The sequence below is a fragment of the Anolis carolinensis genome, chromosome 6, assembly GCF_035594765.1.
Source record: "Anolis carolinensis isolate JA03-04 chromosome 6, rAnoCar3.1.pri, whole genome shotgun sequence".
NCBI lineage: Eukaryota > Metazoa > Chordata > Lepidosauria > Squamata > Dactyloidae > Anolis > Anolis carolinensis.
In genome coordinates, this window is record NC_085846.1 from 82,746,070 (window position 1) to 82,760,757 (window position 14,688).

General features: G+C 38.8%; 1 long non-coding RNA gene across 1 annotated transcript; it reads left to right on the forward strand.

The window, feature by feature from the left end:
• Positions 1–9,752: 9,752 nt before the first annotated feature.
• LOC134299989 (uncharacterized) lies at positions 9,753–13,211 on the forward strand. The gene is made up of 2 exons (XR_010007255.1): positions 9,753–10,858; positions 12,904–13,211. It is a non-coding gene; the product is annotated as an uncharacterized LOC134299989 (long non-coding RNA).
• Positions 13,212–14,688: the final 1,477 nt, after the last annotated feature.

The following is a 14,688-nucleotide window of genomic DNA, read 5'->3' on the forward strand; positions in this document are numbered from 1 at the left end:
AGATACTGAAGGAAGTGGAGGAAACAGAAGAAACAAATTCCATGCATGTCTAATGGATAAGGCATCTCTTTTAATTCCACATATGAAGGATGATTGGACTGTTATTAGAATCTTACTTCAGCTCTAGTAAATGAAGTTGGATTCGTCATCATGAAGCAGCAGGATAATTTGGGAGGCAGGAGATGTTAGTTCTGTCTTCCAAGAAAGGGGAGCAACCAGAAAGTCCAGAAGGCAAGCAGACAGTGCTTGATAGATAATACTATTCCCTAACATTTGCCTGTTGTATGTAAGGATAGGTCCAGCCCTGGTAATACTCCTACTTGTCCAAACATCACCTGCACAGGAGCACACTGTTGTTGTTAATACATATTTAGGGAATACATTCCAAAACCATCCATCAGAAAAGTCCAAATAATATAGCATTTCACAAATCAATGAAATGACCTTGTATTGTGCTAAAAATCACATGGAAGGCAGTACAGTTTCAAGAGCAACCTGCTTGCCAAGAACATGACTAACTGTGGGCTAGTGCATTATAATTTGTACTTTACGGGAAAGGGGTGAATGTGCCTTTTTCACAGAAAGCATGGCTGTCATCAGCTCTGATTATAAGCAGAGTGCATCTAATGATCAACTACCAAAAATACCCTCCTCGCCAAAAACCCTTCTGAGATGGTATATACCATGCATGATTTCTAGAACCTGAGACAACATTTATTTAGTCTTGATGAAAAGTTATGCAGCTAGCTACTAGACTTGATGTCTACGTATATTCTTTTCAAATTTAACAAGTATAGAAGACTGCAAAGGCACAAATCATGCAACTATTGTAGCTTAAGCTCTCTGTGGCAAAAACTTGTACTCTATTCTGTTGTTTAACTGTATAGCACACTTAATGATATACTTATACATATACTCATACATAATGAAAGCAGCTTTGTAATGACAGGCTAAAGCATTTTTGTGGTATTTCACATTTAACCCACCTATCAATTTGCTCTCAGCAAACACATGGTGACCATCTGTGGGGGAATGGGCCATTCAGAACACTCTGAGAACAAGGAGATATTTCATGTTCATCAGATCCCAGGAATGCTACTGTTTTAACTATCGCTCCCAGATTCCCCCAGCAAGCACAACATTAAACCCAGAATAGTCAGGCAAATGCCAGGGCTTATCTCATGATGTTGATTGCTTTCATCTCTATTTCTTTACCGTCATCCCATTTTTTCTCCCCTTTTCTCTCTTTTATATCAGGCTATATACCAGACATGGGCAAACTTTGGCCCTTCAACTCCCAGAAATCCAAACTTCAACTCCCAGAAATCCAAGTCATCTTACCAGCTGATAGGAATTGTGGGAGTATAAGTCGACCTCATGTATAAGTCAAAGGCAGGTTTTGGGGCCAAAATTATGGATTTTGATATGACCCATGGATAAGTTGATGGTCATTCCAAAGAGGAGAAAGCACCTCTGCCACCTCAGGGTGGGTAGCCACCACTGACCATCACCACAATTTCAACAGTGCCACGGTAGAGAGTTTACAAGGGTTGCTTCTTCTTTTAGGTTCTCTTGGGATAGGTTAAATTCTTCTCTTTTGCTGCTCTAGTCAGATATAAGAATTGTTCTTTTTTTTTTTTTTTGATAAGCATTACAGTAGATTTCTCATACTGATATGTGGATAAATGCCATATGGGGAATTTTAAACTGATTTTAACTTTATTGTTTACTAGCTTGGGTACCCGGCTATGCCTGGGTTATTTGAAAAGGGCATTGTTTGTTTTTGATGTTAAGTAATATCATTTTTAATATCAAAGTTGAAGTATTTTGGCCACATCATGAGAAGACAGGAAAGCTTGGAGAAGATCATGATGCTGGGGAAAATGGAAGGAAAAAGGAAGAGAGGCCGACCAAGGGTGAGATGGATGGACGGTATCCTTGAAGTGACTGGCTCGACCTTGAAGGAACTGGGGACAGTGAGAGCCAACAGGGAGCTCTGGCGTGGACTGGTCCATGAGGTCACGAAGAGTCAAAAACGACTGAACGAGTGAGACGACGACAACAACAAATATCATTTTGGTCATATCTTACGTTATGTCTTAGAAAAAAACCTCAATCTTTCCTGTTGTTTTGTATGAATGCTCCCATTAGAAAATGCACAAGGATGTGGGTGAACTACAATTCCCAAAAAAATTGGGTCAATTTCCCCCAAACTCCGCCAGTATTCACAGTTGGCTATCTTGGGTCTGTGTGCCAAATGTGGTCCAGATTCATCATCTGTTGGGTTCAGTATTCTCTGAATACGGATGAAGTATAAGTCTCTGATGCCAAGGTCAAGGCTCACAGAATACAGAGGGTTCAGAGTGCTCACGGAATACAGTTGAACTCTAATTCCCAGAGTTAAAGGTCAATCACCCCCAAAGTCCACCAGTATTCCCAGTTAGCCATGTTGAATTTGCTATGTTGCCAAGTTTGGTCCAGATCCATCATCAGATGGGTTTAATGTTCTCTGAATACTGATGAACTATAACTCCTGGATGTCAAGGTCAATCACCCCCAAACCCCACCAGTATGTAAAGTTGACTGTGTTGGGTTTATGTACCAAGTTAGTTCCAGGTCCATTGTTGGTGGGGTTCAGGGTGCTCTTAGATTGCAGGTGAACTATACAACCCATTCCCTATGAATCCTATAAATCATGGTGAATTCTCCCCTAACCTCTCTTTATGTTCAGTTGCTGTGTTCCGTACAAAAGAATAGGAAAGAGTTAAGGGAGAGGCAATGGGCGGGATCAGGCAAATTCCACTCCAATGGAGAGAGAAAGGAACACTGGGATGTGACGCTTGCTGTAACCTGCAATGTCAGTGAAGGAAGGGCTTTGGTGGTTCCTCAGCACTGTGGGTTAAAGTGGTTTGTGGATGCTGGAGGCTGTCTGTGTAAACGGAAACCCCTGCCACATACACACATACACATGTTCACTTTTATTATGTTAACCATAAGCCAAATGCAATGTCATAAATTACTCAAATGTTGTATTCCATCATTGTACTGTAACTTGATCCTAGCCAATGGTTTGTTGACCGAAATAAAGGCTACTGACTGACTGACTGACTTTTATTATGTGTATAGATAATGTGGATGATGCTATGGAGCATTCTTGGAACTTTTATCATTTGTTTTTAACTTTGGTTTTATGTTATGATGTATATTTCAAGATGATGTGAGTTGCCTTGAGACCACCTGGAGAAAGGCGGCATAGAAATCTCCTAAATAAAATAAATAAATAAAATAACTTTTGGGGGCTATTTATTTATTAAAAATTCTCGAATTATTCATGAGTATATAATTTAGGCCAACCCAACTATATGATTAGGTATGGTGACGCAGTTTTCTGAGGCTATAGATATTGGAAATATAACAAAACATGTTATTATTGCACATTGACATTCAGGCATGGTAACAGATGTTTGATTGATTTTTCTGCCTATTGTGCAAAATGTAAGCATTTTGGATATTGATGTGGGTGAACGGGAGAGGGCACTACCTGCTGTTCTGCCATAAACAAAAGTAAGTAAATATTGTACAAGATTATTTCCCAGAAATTGCACAAGTGTGAGGACAAACATTCTAGAAACACACCCACAGACTTTCCTTTCACTTTTGACTTGGTGGATGGCAGACCTATTTCATAACTTCACAAAGGGTGAGCTCAAGGTCTTGGTACCTACCTATTGAAGAACTTTTCACAACTATGGCATCCAGTTGTTACTATAGTTTATTTTTTCATTACACTAGAAGTCTATAGGTTCTTGACCTATGTCCCCTTCAGCAAAATTTTCCAGCAGACCACAGATGATGAGTATCAGTACTAGAAAAAAAAATTAAATATATTCTCACACACCCAACCAACTCAGTTTACCCCATCTTGTTTAGTTTCAGTTGTTTGTTGTTTATTCATTTACTCGCTTCCAACTCTTCGTGACTTCCTCATGGACCATAATTTCATGAAATCATAATTTCAGAACAGGGGTTAATATTTATCGGTAAATGAAGTTGGGTATCTTCCAGTTCTTACTATGCCAGATCATAGAAAAGTTACTTTTTTGGGTCTACAATACCGAAACTACCCCCGCCCCCCCCCAACCAGATGTCAGTATTCTGTCCTCACCACTCTGCCAACAGATTATGCTGTCCCCCTTACACTTTGAGTATTTTTTTCATATTACTATATGTTTGTATTAGCATATGTTTATGTATCTGCAAGTCAACATGATGACCTCATTCATTTTTCACAGTTTTTTCTTAGGCAAGGAATACTCAGGGGTAGTTTTGCCATTTCCTTCCACTGAAATATAATCTATAGGTAAAAGGTAAAGGTTTTCCCCTGACGTTAAGTCCAGTTATGTCTGACTCTGGGGGTTGGTGCTCATCTCCATTTCTAAGCCGAAGAGACGGCGTTGTCCATAGACACCTCCAAGGTCATGTGGCCAGCATGACTGCATGGAGCGCCGTTACCTTCCCGCTGGAGCGGTACCTATTGATCTACTCACATTTGCATGTTTTCGAACTGCTAGGTTGGCAGGAACTGGGGCTAACAGCGGGTGTTCATTCTGCTCCCGGGATTTGAACCTGGGACCTTTTGGTCCGCAAGTTCAGCAGCTCAGTGCTTTAACACACTGTGCCACCACAGTGTGTTAAAGCGCTTCAAGCCACTGTGCTTTTTAAACTGTGGGTCACCTTAGCTCAATGTTACGATCTTGAAAAAGTTGGCAATAGTCAAAGTTTTCTTAATGTCACTTAGTGTCTGATTTAGACATTTACACAAATCTGTTGTGCAGTGTTTACAGTGAACTCTGCAGAGGATGCTTCAGCTGTATCCTTACAAAGGAAAACCAGTCTGTTTAGCAAGCCTTGCAAATGCTGATTTATCACTAAATCCTTGAATTTTAAATATATATTTTATATACTTATATATAAAATTTGTTGAAATGAGAGGAGCCATGAGTGGAAAAGTTTAAGAAGTCCTTACCTATATCACCTCATATTTATTGGCAGGCTCCCATTCAAGTACTAATCAGGGCTGACCCTGCATAGTTTCCAAGCTCATGTGGGATCAGGTGCCTTTGGAGTATTTAGACCCTTAACATAATAGAGAAAGAAACATTTGTGTTCCTATTTCATGCTGTTCCCTCTCCCAATAATTACATTCACAGCAACTGAAGGTCTTCTTCCTTTTCAAGATTTTTTTCCTTTGCTCCCTCCGGCTCCCTCCAGGGCTATCTGTTGCTCTCCTGCTGTCCCAGAGACATGTCATCTTCACGCCTCAGGCATCTCTGGTTTCCATAGCAAATGAGGTTGGAAGGATGCTGTTCTTTATCCCAAAGGACTGATTTTGGGGTTTCACTTGGCTCTAGCCATCACCAAATACCTGGTTGAGAGAACATCTCTAACTATGTATTCTCCAAGGCTTTAATGACCTGAATCACAGGGTTACTGTGAGTTTTTTGGAATGTATGGCCATGTTCCAGTACCATTCTCTCCTAATGTTTAGAGCCGGGCTGTGGCGCAGCTGGCTAGTAACCAGGTGCAATAAATCACTACAGACCGAGAGGTCATGAATTCAAAGCCCGGGTCGGGTTAAGTCCCCGACCATTAAATAGCCCGGCTTCCTGTTGACCTATGCAGCCCCGAAAGACAGTTGCATCTGTCAATTAGGGAAATTTAGGTACGCTTTATGGAGGAGGCTAATTTAACTAATTTACAACATCATAAAACTGCCAGCAAAACACAAGGAATGGAATGAGGAAGTACAGCCACTACTGGACAGTGAAGCAACAGCTCCCCCTATGGCCGGAATCGTGAAGCTGAAAAAAATGTTAAAAATGCCTCTGTGTCTGTCTATATATGTTGTTTGTCTGTTGGCATTGAATGTTTGCCATATATGTGTTCATTGTAATCTGCCCTGAGTCCCCTTCGGGGTGAGAAAGAAGGGCGGAATATAAATACTGTAAATAAATAAATAAATAAATTTCATCTGCATCTGTGTCTGGCATCTTGAGAGGTTCCTCTGACACAATTTTGATCTTGATGATATACAGTATTCTGCATATATTGAGAAACATTGTGATACTGTATGGGAATTTTAATGTTTACGCTATACTTCAACAGATCTTGTAGCATCCTAGAGACTTATTGAGAGTATGAAGTTGGTAGCATAAGCTTTCATAGACTGAGGATGCATTTACACTAGAATCATCATCATCATCATCATCATCATCATCATCATCATCATCATCATCATCATCATCATCATTTAATTACTTATTAATCGCCCTCCATCCTCTAGGTGATTTACAAGATAAAATTGTAAAGGATAAAAATAAATCCAGTTTGAAACCAAGTTAACTGCCATGGCTCAATGCTATAAAAATATGGGAGTCTGGTGAGGCTCCAGCACTCTTTGGCAGAGAAAGCTAAAGACAGTGTAAAATTATAATGTGATTCCATAGCATTGAGCCATAGCAATTAAAATGGTGTCAAACTGCATTAATACTATAAATGCAGCCTAAACCTACTTCCTCAGATTCAACTTATGCTACCATCTCCATTCTCTCTGTTAGTCTCTAAGGTGCTACAATATCCCTTTGCATAGTGTTGAAGAGGTATGGGGTAAACATAGGACAGCTATGTCTTTGCATTTCAGACTAACATGACTGTGTCTTTGAATTGTACTTTTTAAGCAATTTATTGTACCAGGACGATGAAGCTACCAGCTAGATCAAGTTGGCCTTACAGCTACAATTATGCTCATTTATGCCAGTGTATGTCCCATTGATTCCAATCAGCTACAAGAACATGTGTGAGCAGTCTCAGGGCTGCAGTTTTGGCACTGGAGGAAACAAGGAGAGAAGGTAATCTCCGGAAAATCGAGTTCCAGAGTTTATTTACTTGATTGTACATTAATCCTGGAGACATTATGGTAGGTTTTACTGATGTCTCCTGAGTGACCTCCTCGTCCTGCCGAAACACAAGACACAGAAACCTGATTGAATTTCCATGGCAACCAAAGTCCCTCCCAATTTCCAATTCAGAGAAATTGATGACAGGAGGAAACCATGTGCCCAGGATATTCTGAATCATTATGCACATCACCGTCTCTGTTCACTGGGGTTAGGGCCACAGAATCCCTATAGAAGTGAAAAAGTGCAAATAAAAAAATTGCTACTCTTTTTTTTTAACCCAAGAGAACACTAATAATAATTATCACTATAAGTACCAAGATACATTTGTTGGCATCCTTTTTGTGATGTAGGTTGTGATGTTAGATGTGGGTAGAGCCAATCTTTAGATACGTCCCTTGTTTATTACAGTCCTTAAAAGAGTCTCCTTCTGTTTTTGTTCCAATGCCTTCATAATTTAGCTATTTTTTAAAAAAAAATTCTAGAGCTATAATGCAAACTTTCCCAAGGTCTGACTATGAAACAATACGATATACTAAACTACTGTTATTGTAAACTTTATTTGTATTACGCCCTATCTCCCCAAGGGGACTCAGGGCGGATTCAAACATACAACAGCAAACATTCAATGCCTCTATTAAACAAATATTGACATAAAATCCCAGAAAAACCCCACATATGAAAACAGCAATTAAAACTTAATATCAAATTAAAGCTAAGATCAATGAATTAAACCTAACATCAATAAATTAAATCAACATAGACAAAAATTATACAATGACATAAAAACTGAACAAAGGTCCGTATTAATTTACAGAAGCCAACTGGAGTTCACAAAGTTGTGTGGCTCATGATGGTCAATTGGGCTGACATAGACTAGCAGAGCTCAGATACAAAATAGTACTCAGTAATAACAACAGTATGTGACAAAATTTGAAAAAGTTTCTGTTCCTGGTTTAAAAGTGTTATTTTTGTTTAATTGTGCAGTACGTACTTTGAAAGTAGTTGTTATACTCCAGAAACTTCATTTTTGTGGCTGACACAAATGATGTTGGATTGATTGAGACTGGATGAGATATTAATTGAAAAACTATAAAAAATGTGCCCCAGAATGTCCCTCAAAAACAAAGTTTTTGCAGTTTAATAAACCTTTTCCATGTCTTTAAGAAATGACATTTACAAACCAGGACCAAAAATCATGTTGCATAGAGTAATAATTGTAACCCACCTCTCCTCATGGTTTGAGGTGGGTCACAACACGGTTAAAATACATCACCACAAAATATATACATTAAAACACACAATCACAAAATACATATATTAAAATATATAGTGCAAGGATTAAAATACAATACAAATACATATATTAAATACAAACAGAATGTACATTTAAAATTCACAATTTAAATTTGACTGAATAAGGGCACTAATGTCAGATGAGAAATATATTACACTGGAATCCACCTAACCTGGGATACATTATTTATTTGAATCTGCAATTGTATTTGCTTAGTGAGTGCTAACAATCAGGAATGTGAAATCAGTCAGTAAATAATAAATATAGAATAAAGGCTTCTAACCAACAAAACCAACATATCCAACCTGCTTTTCCACTGCATAATCTAGCCACATTGTTTTGTTTTGCTTTCTTACATAGTCTGTCTAATCTCTTCCCATTTGCCACCCTTTTCAACTGATACACCTTCACGGATGGCCTTTGCCTCTGAGTCTATCTCAGATCAGAAGACTGGGACTGGATCTTCAGGCCCTTCCACACAGCCCTATATCCCAGAATATCAAGGCAGAAAATCCCACAATATCTGCTTTGAACTGGGCTGAGTCCACACTCAGATAATGTAGGATTTTCTGCCTTGATATTCTGGGATATAGGGCTGTGTGGAAGGGCCCTATACTGTCATATAATCCAGGCTATCAAAGGGGATAATCTACATTATTATTTGCTCTGAACTGTATTATATGATCCTTCATTGCTATATAATCCATCTTAAAGCAGATAATCTGGATTCTAAAAGGCAGTGTAAAATGGATGCATTGGTAGTATAAGTTATGTATTGGAAATTACTGACTTTACAAAACTTATAAAGGTAAAGGTTTTCCCCTGACATTAAGTCTAGTCATGTCCAACTCTGGGGATTGGTGCTCATTTCCATTTCTAAGCTAAAGAACCAGTGTTGTCCATAGACACCTCCAAGGTCATGTGGCTGGCATGATTGCATGGAGCTCTGCTACCGTCCCACTTATTGATCTACTCACATTTGCATGTTTTCGAACTGCTAGGTTGGCAGAAGCTGGAGCTAACAGCGGGAGCTCACCCTGCTCCGCGGATTCAAACTGCCAACATTTTGGTCAGCAAGTTCAGCAGCTCAGCGGTATAACTCACTGTGCCACCGGAGGCTCCGTATACAAAATGTAGAATGATACTTATATTACTGGGATGGATGGATAGAAAGATAAAAATGAAATTGTGGTGCCAAAATTATTTGCAATAGGTAAAACAAGCCAAACATATGGTAAGTAGATATATCAAATGTCAATGGAAAATAAGAACTTCTATGTTACGTATTTTTTCTCAGAGGAAAATCTCAGGGCCCTTCCACACAGCTGAATAAAATTCCACATTATCTACTTTGAACTAGAATAAATGACAGCGTGGACTCAGATAACCCAGTTCAAAACAGATATTGTGGGATTTTCTGCCTTGATATTTTGGAATATAGGGCTGTGTGGAAGGGCCTTCAGTGAATGCATTATACTTACTTTCAGGTGAATGTGACAGTTAATCATGTGTTGCTGCCTGCAATCCTACACTTTTATGTTAAGCTGCTTTGAATCCCGTTTGGGGGAGATAAAGCAGGGTATAAATAAATATGATGATTATGATAATATACTTATTCACCTTTAGTACCATTTAAGACGGTGGAAATGACTTCCAAACAGACATGGATAATATTGCACTGGTAAGTGCATCTCATTGGAACTGAATTAATGCAGCTTAATTTTCTCTGTAGTTTTATACATACTTATGTGAATGTATTCTTATTTGTTTACTGTGTGAATTTGGGCTTGGTCCCATGTTAGCCACCCCTGCGGGGAGATAGAGATACAAAAGTAAAGTTATTATTATTATTATTATTATTATTATTATTATTAACTCAGAATAAATTCCATTGAATTTAATAGATTATGTAGAATAGAACTCAATTGTAAGCAGTTGTCTACCGGATTGCATCGTCGACTGGAATTTTGTAACATCTTTCAGCCATTCCTCTTGGTGGTCATTAAGTAAACATATTAAACACAGAGAAATAGTTAATTAAGCACAATTAAACTCTTGTTTAAAATCTGTGTGTTGTTAAAAGATACATAGGCTAAGCTTCTCCGTGTTTGGCTGGGTGTTACTTTAATGCAGCCTGGGATGTTAAGTACACTGGCTCCAACTCTGAAATAGACAAAATAAGAAAACACATTTCCATTTAGTGACTGACCTCAATCTCTGAATGAGGACCCCTGCATGTTACATTAGCAAGCTGGGCTCCATTACACCACCGCACACTCTGCTCAGTCTACTGAAGTATTGATTTTTTTTGGACTGCGCGCACACTGTGTAAAATCAATATCCAGTACACATAGCAGAGTGGTTACAGTATAAAGGCCAACTCACTAGCATTGCATATGGGTCCATGCCCAAATGTTGTACTAGTCAAGGAAAGATCAAAAAGGTAAAAATATGCAAAGGAAAGATCAAACCTGAAAGGCAAAGCAGTAAAAAAAAAAAAGAGAAAGCGAGAAAATACAGATGAAAAGAAGTATATGGAGAAAGAAAAACAAGCCGAAGGGAGTCCATATGAAGACAAAGGGATGGAAGAACAGGGGGGAAAGAGGTGAGAAATGCTTTGTCCAAAGATATTCTCAAATATGTATGAACATTTAATGACAGAGATACAACTATGCACGTCTGTAATTTAGAACCAGTGTAAATGATTTCAGTCCCCAAATTATTGTGGTGTGTTTGTGTGAAGCAGGTAGCAATTAGTAAAGGAAATACTTTGAAAACTCAGCATACAAAGATTTCTCTGCAAAGTGAAAGTATTTCTTTTTTTTTCAGATAAGAGAGATATTCCTACCTATGCTTTTGATTACAAACAGAAACTGTCGGCGCTCTACAGAGCACGCAATGAATGTATTACACAGAGATATTCTTTTATTTGTTATTAATGAGCTACTTCTTAATGTATGTAAATACAGTATGTGAGTTTAGTTTTGGGTCAAGTTCACTGTTTAATCTATGCGCATTGATATTGCCCTTCTTTGGGGATCTAACAGTTGCTGCGATAAAGATCACTTTATTTAAACTCCAAGTTTCTGCACCTGTAAACTTATAATACATCATGAGGGAAATACATCTCCTTGGAGGAAGGATGGGATAAAATTGTAATAAACACAGAAACTGAATATAACAAATTTTTAAGTAACACAACATAGGGATGGTGTTAAAAATGATTTAGTGGCATATGATGATTGCAAGTAACCTATATAACTTTTTAAAAAATTATATATATATATATATATATATATATATATATATATATATATGAATGATGAGGGATCAGCATCATCCCTCATGACCAAGTATGATTGCCTTCCAGGTGTATGTATACTATGTATGTGTGTGTGTGTGTGTGTGTGTGTGTGTGTGTGTATGTGTGTGTATGTATGTATATGTGTGTATGTATATATATACATGGAGCCCCGGTGGCGAAGTGCGTTAAAGCACTGAGCTGGAGACCGAAAGGTCCCAGGTTCAAACCCCGGGAGTGGTGTTAGCGGCCGCTGTTAGCTCCAGCCAACCTAACAGTTCGAAAACATGCCAATGTAAGTAGATCAATAGGTAGGAAGGTAACGGCGCTCCATGCAGTCATGCCGGCCACATGACCTTGGAGGTGTCTACGGACAACGCCGGCTCTTTGGCTTAGAAATGGAGATGAGCACCAACCCCCAGAGTCAGACATGACTGGACTTAACGTCAGGGGAAACCTTTACCTTATACTACCATATAACCCAGTTCAAATCAGATCATCTGGATTTAACATGGCAGTGTAGATGGGGCATTAGATCTGATGAACCAATAGTGTGGTTAGGGCATTTTGTGGTTTTCCCCCTTCCCTGGTTACATGCTAATATGTATTACTTACATTAAAATGTGGTAAGACAGTCTTGTTACATTTGGGGAGCTTCCCTGCTCATTTTGCTAACTATGGCTCTACTAAAATTCGTCCAATTAATATTTTAAATGAAGTAATCAGTTAGTGGTCCTGCTGCTATATTTACGGCCTTAGGATGCTTGGGTTCAATCAACTGTGGATTTGAATTACAGTAAAAGGTAAAGGTTTTCCCCTGACATTAAGTCTAGTCGTGTCTGACTCTGGGGTTGGTGCTCATCTCCATTTTTAAGCTGAAGAGCCTCCAAGGGCATATGGCCAGCATGACTACATGGAGCGCCATTACCTTCTCGCTGTAGCAGTACCTATTGATCTACTCACATTTGCATGTTTTCGAACTGCTAGGTTGGCAGAAGCTGGGGCTAATAGCGGGAACTCACACCACTCCTCAAATTCAAACCGCCGACCTTTTGGTTAGGAAGTTCAGCAGTTCAGCGGTTTAACCCACTGCGTCTGGGGATTCCCTTCGAATTACAGTACACAAGACAATATACAATACTAGTAGCCCCTGGGGAGCTTGCCAGCAACCCATTACTGCCTTTGCAGCCACTGCCTTGGAGCAGAAGTAGGTGGTTGGCATTCTACCCAGTACAGGAGCCAAAAAAAATACATGCCTGGCAGTGGTGCTTGCCACTGTCATTGCTTTTGCCCTATATTATTTTATCAATAGAGACATCTGTATTGATTTTTTTTTGGTATTTGCACAGGGTCTTGGAACCAAATTGCACAGATAACCAAGTGTCCACTGTATTTGAATTTGGAGAATTACCGTGACAAGAGAAAAACTTGATTTAAATTCCATCACTGACTTGAAATTATTTTGGTGATGGAGAACATGGCCAGTAACATCACTGATAAAGAAGGAGAAGGCTAAATAGATGAATCCCCTTATGATAAGATCATTTTATGCATCAGCATATACATACTCCTGATCTATATTGAAAATGAGAATTCAGCTGATCGTTTCACCATGGGATAAAAGCAGATTATAAATAAAGATGATGATGATGATTAATGATGATGTAGATTGTAATTATCTTATCATGCACCTTCTGCTTTGGCTAATTGCGGATCAGTTGGCCAACTCTTTTGTAAAGTTGGAGAAACTTCCTAGAAATTTCTATCACAGCTTTTCAGAGGACCCCATAATAATATGGCAGAAAGTGCAGAATAGGGCCAGCATGTACTATACAAAGCAGAACCTTTTTCATTCAGCAACTTGTCAGGAGTGATAGCTGATAAATATGTCAGCCTTCTTGTCAAGTTTGCAGTGGTAGCTGGAACTGCAGTGCACGCTGCAACTTCTAAGAAATTGGGATGCAAGCAGTCTGTGTGATCACATGCTTCCTCTCACACAGAATGCTTGAGTGAATGAAAATCAATCTTCTGCACAGGGCAGAACTTTCCATGGTTTATCTTAATTCCTGAAACAGAATATTGCTGAATGTCTAATACCAGACAGAAAGTTAAAAACGGATGTTACTAAAGAGCCCCGCTACCTAGATTATACCTGGAGGACAAAACTATTTCTGGGAATACAGTTCAGTACTGCCAATAGACAAACACTTGTTTAATTTTTATATGAAAAATTGAATCTTTTCACAGAAGTAACATAGCTTTAAAAGGTTGCTGCTTTTTTTGCAATAGTAACAGTGTAACTAAAGGCCCTTCCACAGTCCAATAACCCAGAATATCAAGGCAGAAAATCCCACAATATCTGCTTTGAATTGGGTTATTTGAGTCCACACTGCCATATATTCCAGTTCAAAACAGATGTGGGATTCTCTGCCTTGATATTCTAGGTTATATGACCGTGGAAGGGCCCTTAGTTATGCTGTTACAATTGCAAAAAAAAGCAGCAACTACCTTATAAAGCTATGTAACTTCTGTGAAAAGATTCATTTTTTTTTTAACAGACCCTACTTTAACTGCCATGGCACAGTGCTATGAAGTCACAGGAGTTGTAGTTTTACAATGTCTTTGGCCTTCTCTGTCAGAGGGCTGGTACCTTACCAACTATAAATCTCAGGATTCCATATCATTGAGTCAAGATAGTTAAAACAGCATCAGACTGCATAATTCTACAGTTTAGATGGAGCCTAAGTTATGTTAGGATTGTGACACTACAAGGAAGAATTATATCCTTTTGCAGCATAACTATAACCTCACACTTAAATTTATGACTTTGCTAAAGGTGTTGAAGGATTATTACATGACTGAAGTTTATTATCGTGTCAGAAACGAACCAAGAGTACAGTTGCAATGTATTTAAAAACACAAAGTTAAAAGTTGACATTATACTAAATGTCCTTTGACCAGCAGCTGGCCACTTGGAGTGCCTCTGGTTTTGCTATAAGAAGATCCTCCATTGTACATATGGCAGGGCTCAGACTGCATTGTAATAGGTGATCTGCAGATGCACCTTGTGGCCCAAATTCTAAGATTGGCTCTGCATCTCATGGTGCCAGAGCGCAGTCTGTTCAGTACCTTCC